This window comes from Aquarana catesbeiana, linkage group LG09 (genome assembly GCF_042186555.1).
Source record: "Aquarana catesbeiana isolate 2022-GZ linkage group LG09, ASM4218655v1, whole genome shotgun sequence".
NCBI lineage: Eukaryota > Metazoa > Chordata > Amphibia > Anura > Ranidae > Aquarana > Aquarana catesbeiana.
In genome coordinates this window covers 39,779,819-39,789,962 of record NC_133332.1, presented here as the reverse complement: position 1 = coordinate 39,789,962, position 10,144 = coordinate 39,779,819, and positions in this window count along the sequence as shown.

Genomic DNA, 10,144 nt, shown 5'->3' with positions numbered 1-10,144 from the left:
ACCAGCTGATGCTGGGTGGGAATTGACTAACTGTCAATTACATCATTAATACAGTGATCAGTGATAATATTATACACTGTCACTGTACTAATGACACTGGCTGGGAAGGGGTTAACATCTAGGGCACTCAAAGGGTTAAATTAGTGCCTATATGTGTAATGTGTCTAAAGTGTGCTGCTTTTACTACTAGATCTCTAAGTTTCTCATCCCTTCTTTGCAGGGGTGAGAAACAGAGAGATTGTTCTCTTTGTGCAGAGCTCTGTGTTGATTGTCAACACAGAGCTCTGGCCTGTGATTGCACACAGCCGATCAGCAGGACCCAGCCGTGAATCGTTGGCAGAACTTGCTGACAGGCTCCTGCTGTGTACAATCACAGCGGGTGGTATGTGCGCCCTAAACCTGGAAGTAGGCAACGACTTACGGGTATATGTGGGCCGCTCGCCCGCAATGTGCTCTGGACGGGTGGTTCATAAGTGGTTAAAGGGTTAGTTCACCTTTACCAAAAAACTGTCTATGCAGCTAAGAGGTATGTGTAGATAAATACAAACTGCATCTTTGACTAAAGTTGAATAATGCCCTTGCTATAGGTGTAGGCCATTTACAGACCTCATGAAGCCTGACTGGCATACTCCCAGGATGTTGCTGGGACATTACTAAGTGAGGCCTAGTCATTACTGCCCTCTACCACCATTGCAGGTGTGAGATCTCAAATACTGAGCTCAGAGCTACGGCATCGGGGGAGATAAAGTGTATGTGAGGGGGTTGGAATCAGAGAAAGAGTTCACTCCTGTGATGGTGGAGATGAGCAGAATGAGCTGGGCCTCTCTTAGCAACATCCTGGGAGTATTGCAGTCAGGCTTCATGAGGTATGCAAATGGGCTACACTTAATGCAATTATAGGATTATTTAACTTTAGTCAGAGTGGCAGAGGTTGTTTTCATCTACAGACACGCCTTACCTGCATAGACCATTTTTGGTAAAGGTGAACTAACCCTTTAATGTGAATAACTATACACCAGGGGTGTTGATTTAAAATTCAAGGAGGTCTGGTCACTAAAATTTTCTTCCGGTCGAGGTCCGAAGCTCAACAATATTTATTGTTAAAGTTCAGTTACGACATTAAACGTGTGGACAACTGGAACTAAAAAAACGTTACATTTGCTGTAATCTTTGTATGGACGCCAGACCCGGAAGTGACGCGATGAAGCTCGAATGCTTGAATGGTCCAATCACATGAGACCAAAAAGATAAAAACAATATTGATTCGCTAAAATCAAAAGTGGGAGGACAATATGAAACAAGCCAATTAGTGCTCAGCCTCAAATCACATGCTTTTCAAAAGTTTACTGACCTAATAGACACCCATTAGTCCGGTGCCCCACCGCACACACATATGGACGAATATGAACAGATTTTATTTTTATTTTTTTTAATAAATGATAATATATATGATTGACTAACAGGCCGCCACTATAGACAACTATCTTTAACATTAAATGTGCCCATCAGCATGCCCATTGACATAAAATGTGCCCATCAGGGTGCCCCTTACCATAAAATGTGCTCATCTGTGTGTTGAGTTATTTTGAGGGGACAGCAAATTTACACTGTTATACAAGCTGTACACTCACTACTTTACATTGTAGCAAAGTGTCATTTCTTCAGTGTTGTCACATGAAAAGATATAATAAAATATTTACAAAAATGTGAGGGGTGTACTCACTTTTGTGAGATAATATATATATATATTATATATATACTGTACAAATATTTAAAATAATGAAAGAATGTAAAAAGGTCTATAATATTAAATAAAAATGATATTCAATTATATACCGTATTAATCGGCGTATAACACGCGCCCACGTATAACACGCACCCCAAGTTTAGGAGGGAGTTTTAAGGAAAAAAACTTTTAGGAAGGAAGTTTAAGGAAAAAAAACTTACATTAAAATGCCCATCAATGCAGCCTTATCTGTCCATCTGCAGCCTTTTCAGTGTCAGTGCAGCCTTGCCCCAGTGCAGCCTTGTCAGTGCAGCCTTGTCAGTGCAGCTTTGTCAGTGCAGCCTTGTCAGTGCAGCTTTGTCAGTGCAGCCTTGCCCCAGTGCAGCTTTGTTAGTGCAGCCTTGTCAGTGCAGCTTTGTCAGTGCAGCCTTGTCAGTGCAGCTTTGTCAGTGCAGCCTTGCCCCAGTGCAGCTTTGTTAGTGCAGCCTTGTCAGTGCAGCCTTGTCAGTGCAGCTTTGTCAGTGCAGCCTTGTCAGTGCAGCTTTGTCAGTGCAGCCTTGCCCCAGTGCAGCTTTGTTAGTGCAGCTTTGTCAGTGCAGGTTTGCCCCAGTCCAGCCATGTCAGTGCAGCTTTGTGCACTCGCCACCGACATACACAGCCATGGGTAGATTCAAATATGGCACCGAGACTGCAGGGATTCGTCGGAGCCAAGATACACATACTCGAGTGTTCTCGGCTTTTTTCAGCGCCGCCGTCACGCCTGTGAGACTGTGAGCGGCGCCGAAAAAAGCTGGGAACACTCAGGTATGTGTATCTCGGCTCCGACGAATCCCTGCAGTCTCGGTGCCATATTTGAATCTACCCACGGCTGTGTATGTCGGCGGCGATCGCGGCAATTGCCGCTTTCGTTCCAATCACACAAAATCGGCGGGGATCGGCTTATAACACGCACCCACGATTTTCCCCTGATTTTCAGGGGAAAAAAGTGTGTGTTATATGCCGATAAATACGGTATATATATATATATAATATATAAATAATATGATACAATTTTGAGGTGTTGAAGGGGAGAGAGCAGAATTGTATTATTGACTTGTTTTTATGTAAGAGCAACAGCTCTCAGGAACTTTGGTTTCTTTTAATGGATTTGCAGTGGAGGTTGTTGTCACGGCCAGCAGTTTCCTGAATGTAGATGTAAATGTTGTGCAAGTATTTTCATTTCCTTTATAGATTTTGCTTTTTGAAAAAATTTATAAACTGTAGAATTGCAAATCTTACCATACTCTGTTGAAAGAAATAGGTGCCAAGTGTGTGATCTTTTTATATAGTCAGGTCCATAAATATTGGGACATCGATACAATTCTAATCTTTTTGGCTCTATACACCATCACATTGGATTTGAAATGAAACGAACAAGATGTGCTTTAACTGCAGACTTTTTGGCTCTATACCACCACCATAGATTTGATCTGGCTTGCTTCACTGATAGTGACAGCTCTTTGGATCTCATATTGAGAGTTGACAGCAACAGATTCCAAATGCAAATAGCACACTTGAAATGAACTCTGGCCCTTTTATCTGCTCCTTGTAAATGGGATAATGAGGGAATAACACACACCTGGCCATTGAACAGCTGAGCAGCCAATTGTGCCATTACTTTTGGTCTCTTAAAAAGTGGGAGGCACATATACAAACTGTTGTAATCCCTACACCGTTCACCTGATTTGGATGTAAATACCCTCAAATTAAAGCTGAAAGTCTGCAGTTAAAGCACATCTTGTTAGTTTAATTTCAAATCCATTGTGGTGGTGTATAGAGCCAAAAAGATTAGAATTGTGTCGATGTCCCAATATTTATGGACCTGACTGTACTTGTCTCTTTTAACCGCTTCAGATCCGGGCCATTGCCAAATGACGGCAACAGCGCGGATCTAAATTGCCGGGACGACGTCTACTGACGTCGTCCCGTGCACGAGCGGCCTGCGCGCCCCCTGCAGGGCGCGCGCGGCGCGCTCGGTGATCAGCGAGTGTATGAGACTCGCCTGATCACAGATCAGAGTAAGGGGTTGGTCCCGACCCCTTACCACATGATCAGCTGTCAGCCAATGACAGCTGATCATGTGATGTAAACAGAGCCGGTAATCGGCTATTTTTCCTCCTCGCGCTGACAGCGCGAGGAGGAAAAAAAAAACCCGATCACCGGCGGCCGTGATCGGGACATCAGTCCCGATCACGGCGATCTTCTAACACAAGGCAATAGGCAGCAGTGCTGCCTACCAGTGCCCACCAGCGTCACCCATCAGTGCCCACAGTGCCATCAATCAGCGCCACCCATCAGTGCCCACAGTGCTACCCATCAGTGCCCACAGTGCCACCCATCAGTGCCCACAGTGCCACCCATCAGTACCACCCATCAGTGCCACCCATCAGCACCCACATCAGTGCCACCCATCAGCACCCACATCAGTGCAACCTATCAGTGCCCATCAGTGTCACCTACCAGTGCCCATCAGTGCCCATCAGTGCTGCCCATCAGTGCCGCCCATCAGTGCCCCCCATCAGTGCCCCCCATCAGTGTCCCCCCATCAGTGCCGCCCATCAGTGGTACCTATCAGTGCCCATCCGTGCCACCCATCCGTGCCACCCATCTGTGCCACCCATCTGTGCCACCCATCCGTGCCACCCATCCGTGGCCATCAGTGCCGCCTTATCTGTCCCCATCAGTGCCACCTTATCTGTCCCCATCAGTGCCGCCTTAACTGTGCCTATCAGTGCCGCCTTAACTGTGCCCATCAGTGCCGCCTTATCTGTGCCTATCCGTGCCCATCAGTGCAGCCTATTAGTGCCCACCAGTGCCGCCTCATCAACGCATATCAATGAAGGAGAAAAATTACCTGTTTGCAAAATTTTATAACAAACTATTAAACATGATTTTTTTTTTTTCAAAAATTTCCATCTTTTTTTGTTTGTTTAGCAAAAAATAAAAATCCCAGCTGTGATTAAATACCACCAAAAGAAAGCTCTATTTGTGGGAAAAAAATGATAAAAATTTCATTTGGGTACAGTGTTGTATGACCGCGCAATTGTCATTCAAAGTGCGACAGCGCTGAAAGCTCAAAATTGGTCTGGGCAGGAGGGGGGTTTAAGTGCCCAGTAAGCAAGTGGTTAAATATAACCTCAAATCACATGCTTTTCAAAAGTTTACTGACCTAATAGACACTCATTAGTCCGGCGCCCCACCGCACACACATATGGACCAATATGAACAGTTTTTCTTTTTCTTTTTTTTAAATAAATGATAATATATATGATTGACTAACAGGCCGTCACTACAGACAACTATCTTTAACATTAAAGTGGATGTAAACCCAATGTCATCCTTTCTAAACTACTGCCATAGGGGTTATCTATAAGGATATACATGCCTCCTGCATGTATCTTTACCTGTCAAATGTCTCCCCTCTGTCTGTTATTAGACCCGAAAAATTGCATATTCTGTGGGTGGGTCTGTTGTCTGGAGCTCGGTGGGTGGAGTCGTGATGTCAGTAGACTCCCCGCCCACCTCTACACTCCCCTGTGTATTTCTTCCACTGAACTTCTGCTATGATCTCTAACATCCAGTGAAAAGACAGGAAAGTAACCACATGACTTCAGCATGCCAAATCATTCTGAGGTGTGGAACAGCCAATCCTTGCAGAGCTGCTGAAGAAAGGAGTGGGGGAGGGAATTAAAAAATAATGCCTGTCTCTTAGGCTGAAGCACGAGATGTAAATCACCTGTCACTCACAGCAAGGGGGAGGATTTGACAAAGTTTTTCTCAGTTTGTCAAGAATTATCTCACTGAACAATAAAAGAGGATTGCCCAGAGATGGATTAACTCTGTGTGGTGAGACTGGGCTCAAATGATAGGAAATCGTATACTGTACAGTATGATATAAAATTTTTTTTTAGGGTTTACATCCACTTTAAATGTGCCCATCAGCGTGCCCATTGACATAAAATGTGCCCATCTGTGTGTATTGAGTTGTTTTGAGGGGACAGCAAATTTACACTGTTATACAAGCTGTACACTCACTACTTTACATTGTAGCAAAGTGTCACTTCTTCAGTGTTGTCACATGAAAAGATAGAAGAAAATATTTACAAAAATGTGAGGGGTGTACTCACTTTTGTGAGATACTGTATATATATATATATATATATATATATATATATATATATATATATATATATAAAATAATGAAAGAATGTAAAAAGGTCTATGATATTAAATAAAAATTATATTCAATTATATATATATAATAATATATAAATAATATGATACAATTTTGAGGTGTTGAAGGGGAGAGAGCAGAATTGTATTATTGACTTGTTTTTATGTAAGAGCGACAGCTCTCAGGAACTTTGGTTTCTTTTAATAGATTTGCAGTGGAGGTTGTTGTCACGGCCAGCAGTTTCCTGAATGTAGATGTAAATGTTGTGCAAGTATTTTCATTTCCTTTATAGATTTTGCCTTTTGAAAAAAGTTAAAAACTGTAGAATTGCAAATCTTACCATACTTTGTTGAAAGAAATAGGTGCCAAGTGTGTGATCTTTTTATACTTGTGTGTATATATGTGAGGTAGATTGTAAGCTCCTTGAGGGCAGGGGCTGATGGAAATGTACAATAAATATATATATATATATATATATATATATAAAGCGCTGCTTAAATTGATGGTGATATATATAAGTACCTAAAATAAAATACCTAAAATATCCAAAGACAGGTTATTGGATCAGGAGATGGTCTCACGTGTTTGTGGGACCCCTAAGTCTGCTCTGATGGTAAATCCTTTTCCTGAACACTGTAATAAATATATGTAAACCCAATCTTAAAAATCCCTTATAACCTTCTACATGGTAAAGTAAATTAGGAAGTTATGCAGTGAAGGTATGTGCAATTAGGAAAATCCGGACAGTCGCACTCCAGGAGATTATAATCCAAACTTCTTTATTGTAAAATCAGGAACATGTCTTACAGGGCATCATAGACAGATTGTACAGGGAATCATCTAACGCGTTTCGCACTTATACCAAGTGCTTACTCAGAAGCACTTGGTATAAGTGCGAAACGCGTTAGCTGATTGCTTGTACAATCTGTCTATGATATCCTGTATGACATGTTCCTGATTTTACAATAAAGAAGTTTGGATTATAATCTCCTGGAGTGCGGCTGTCTGGATTTTCCTAATTGCACACAGCTTCAACTAGCATTAGCCAGCACCTGGGGCTCCTTGTCTCTGGAGAGCAACTTTCAGTTCATACCTGGGCAGATCTACCCTAGTGCAGGGATAACATCCGTATCGCATGCAGTGAAGGTACTTTTACCTTTTATAGGGTGACAGCATTCCTTATTCTCTCTGTCCTCCTATTGTTCTCATGTGTTGTCACTGTCATATGATTTCCTAATTGACATTACAGGTGGTCATGCTGACGCACATTGCATTATTGGTGTCACCATCAAGAAACCTGCCCCAAGAAATTACCCTTTCTGGAGTGTATGTGGACATCTGGCCCCATTGCTAAAATGCTGAGTTAGGGCCCATTCACTCTGACACTATCATTTGAGCAGCCGGTAAAAATAGGCGGCTGGGGCAGCTCCCAAACTCTCACCTAAAGTGTAAACTACAGCTAAAGAAGGTTGCTCACATGCCACACTCTTGATGCTTTGTGTTGTGGCAAATTTAGCACAACATGCCAAGTTGACAGGGAGTCCCACCAGTCAAATTCGGCCATTCAGGTCAATGGGGCTGTGCCAAAACTGTTAGCCAAAAAATGTGCACAGCTGCCAAATATTTATTTCAAGTGGCTCTAAAGACACAAGGTTTTTTACATTCATGTATTCTATGCATGAAGGTAAAAGACCTTCTGTGTGCAACAGCTTCCCCCCGATACTTACCTGAGCCCCATCTCTATCCAGTGATGTCCACAGAAGCCTTGTCTTTGTATACCCAGTGAGGTGTGAAGTTCTCCCTGTGCCTGTCACGAAGTGTGACTGATTGCTTAAAGGGAAAGTCCCAGACATCAGACCAGTCACGCTATCTGAATATGAAATGTCAGCAATCCACCTCTGCCAGAGAGAGGACATATCTGTATGTAATCATACATCAATGGTTATAAAGTGCAGAGGTAGGCTTGGTTGAACAATCAGACCAGAGAACATATTCTAGATCCAAAGGGGAAATAGTCAAGACTTGGGAGCCTGTCCCTCTAATTACTATGAAATTGTTCAGAATATCTTGCAAGCTGCTTATTGAGTCCTGTGCAGAAACCTGTGCCAAAAAAAAAACAACTAGAAAGGTGAATAATATTTAAAAAAATAGTCAGTTAGCTTTACTTTGTGAATGGAAACACATAACAAACCTATATTTCCGGTTTCTCAAATTGAACGGCAAAGGTGGAAATGCACTTTAATAGGGATGAGCCGAACACCCCCCTGTTCGGTTCGCACCAGAACATGCGAACAGGAAAAAAGTTCGCTCGAACACGCGAACACCGTTAAAGTCTATGGGACACGAACATGAATAATCAAAAGTGCTAATTTTAAAGGCTAATATGCAAGTTATTGTCATAAAAAGTGTTTGGGGACCTGGGTCCTGCCCCAGGGAACATGGATCAATGCAAAAAAAAGTTTTAAAAACGGCCGTTTTTTCAGGAGCAGTGATTTTAATAATGCTTAAAGTCAAACAATAAAAGTGTAATATCCCTTTAAATTTCGTACCTGGGGGGTGTCTATAGTATGCCTGTAAAGGGGCGCATGTTTCCTGTGTTTAGAACAGTCTGACATCAAAATGACATTTTGAAGGAAAAAAACTCATTTAAAACTACCCGCGGCTATTGTATTGCCGACAATACACATAGAAGTTCATTGATAAAAACGGCATGGGAATTCCCCAAAGGGGGACCCCGAACCAAAAAAAAAAAATGACGTGGGAGTCCTCCTAAATTCCATACCAGGCCCTTCAGGTCTGGTATGGATTTTAAGGGGAACCCCGCGCCAAAAAAAAAAAAAAAAAAACGGCGTGGGGTCCCCCCAAAAATCCATACCAGACCCTTATCCGAGCACGCAACCTGGCAGGCCGCAGGAAAAGAGGGGGGGATGAGAGTGCGGCCCCCCCCTCCTGAACCGTACCAGGCCACATGCCCTCAACATTGGGAGGGTGCTTTGGGGTAGCCCCCCAAAACACCTTGTCCCCATGTTGATGAGGACAAGGGCCTCATCCCCACAACCCTGGCCGGTGGTTGTGGGGGTCTGCGGGCGGGGGGCTTATCGGAATCTGGAAGCCCCCTTTAACAAGGGGACCCCCAGATCCCGCCCCCCCCCCCCCCCGTGTGAAATGGTAAGGGGGTACTTACCCCTACCATTTCACTCAAAAACTGTCAAAAATGTTAAAAATGACAAGAGACAGTTTTTGACAATTCCTTTATTTAAATGCTTCTTCTTTCTTCTATCTTCCTTCATCTTCTGGTTCTTCTGGTTCTTCTGGCTCTTCTGGTTCTTCCTCCGGCGTTCTCGTCCAGCATCTCCTCCGCGGCGTCTTCTATCTTCTTCTCCTAGGGCCGCTCCACACCCATGGCATGGGGGGGAGGCTCCCGCTCTTCTCTTCTTCTCTTCTTCTCTTCTTCTCTTCTTCATTTTCTTCTCCGGGCCGCTCCGCAACCCATGCTGGCATGGAGGGAGGCTCCCGCTGTGTGACGGCGCTCCTCGTCTGACAGTTCTTAAATAATGGGGGCGGGGCCACCTGGTGACCCCGCCCCCCTCTGACGCACGGTGACTTGACGGGACTTCCCTGTGACGTCACGGGGAATGCCACAGGGAAGTCCCGTCATGTCCCGTGCGTCAGAGGGGGGCGGGGTCACCGAGTGGCGCCGCCCCCTGTTATTTAAGAACTGTCAGACGAGGAGCGCCGTCACACAGCGGGAGCCTCCCTCCATGCCAGCATGGGTTGCGGAGCGGCCCGGAGAAGAAAATGAAGAAGAGAAGAAGAGAAGAGCGGGAGCCTCCCCCCATGCCATGGGTGCGGAGCGGCCCGAGGAGAAGAAGATAGAAGACGCCGCGGAGGAGATGCTGGACGAGAACGCCGGAGGAAGCACCAGAAGAACCAGAAGAACCAGAAGATGAAGGAAGATAGAAGAAAGAAGAAGCATTTAAATAAAGGAATTGTCAAAAACTGTCTCTTGTCATTTTTAACATTTTTGACAGTTTTTTAGTGAAATGGTAGGGGTAAGTACCCCCTTACCATTTCACACAGGGGGGCCGGAATCTGGGGGTCCCCTTGTCAAAGGGGGCTTCCAGATTCCGATAAGCCCCCCGCTCGCAGACCCCCACAACCACCGGCCAGGGTTGTGGGGATGAGGCCCTTGTCCTCATCAACAT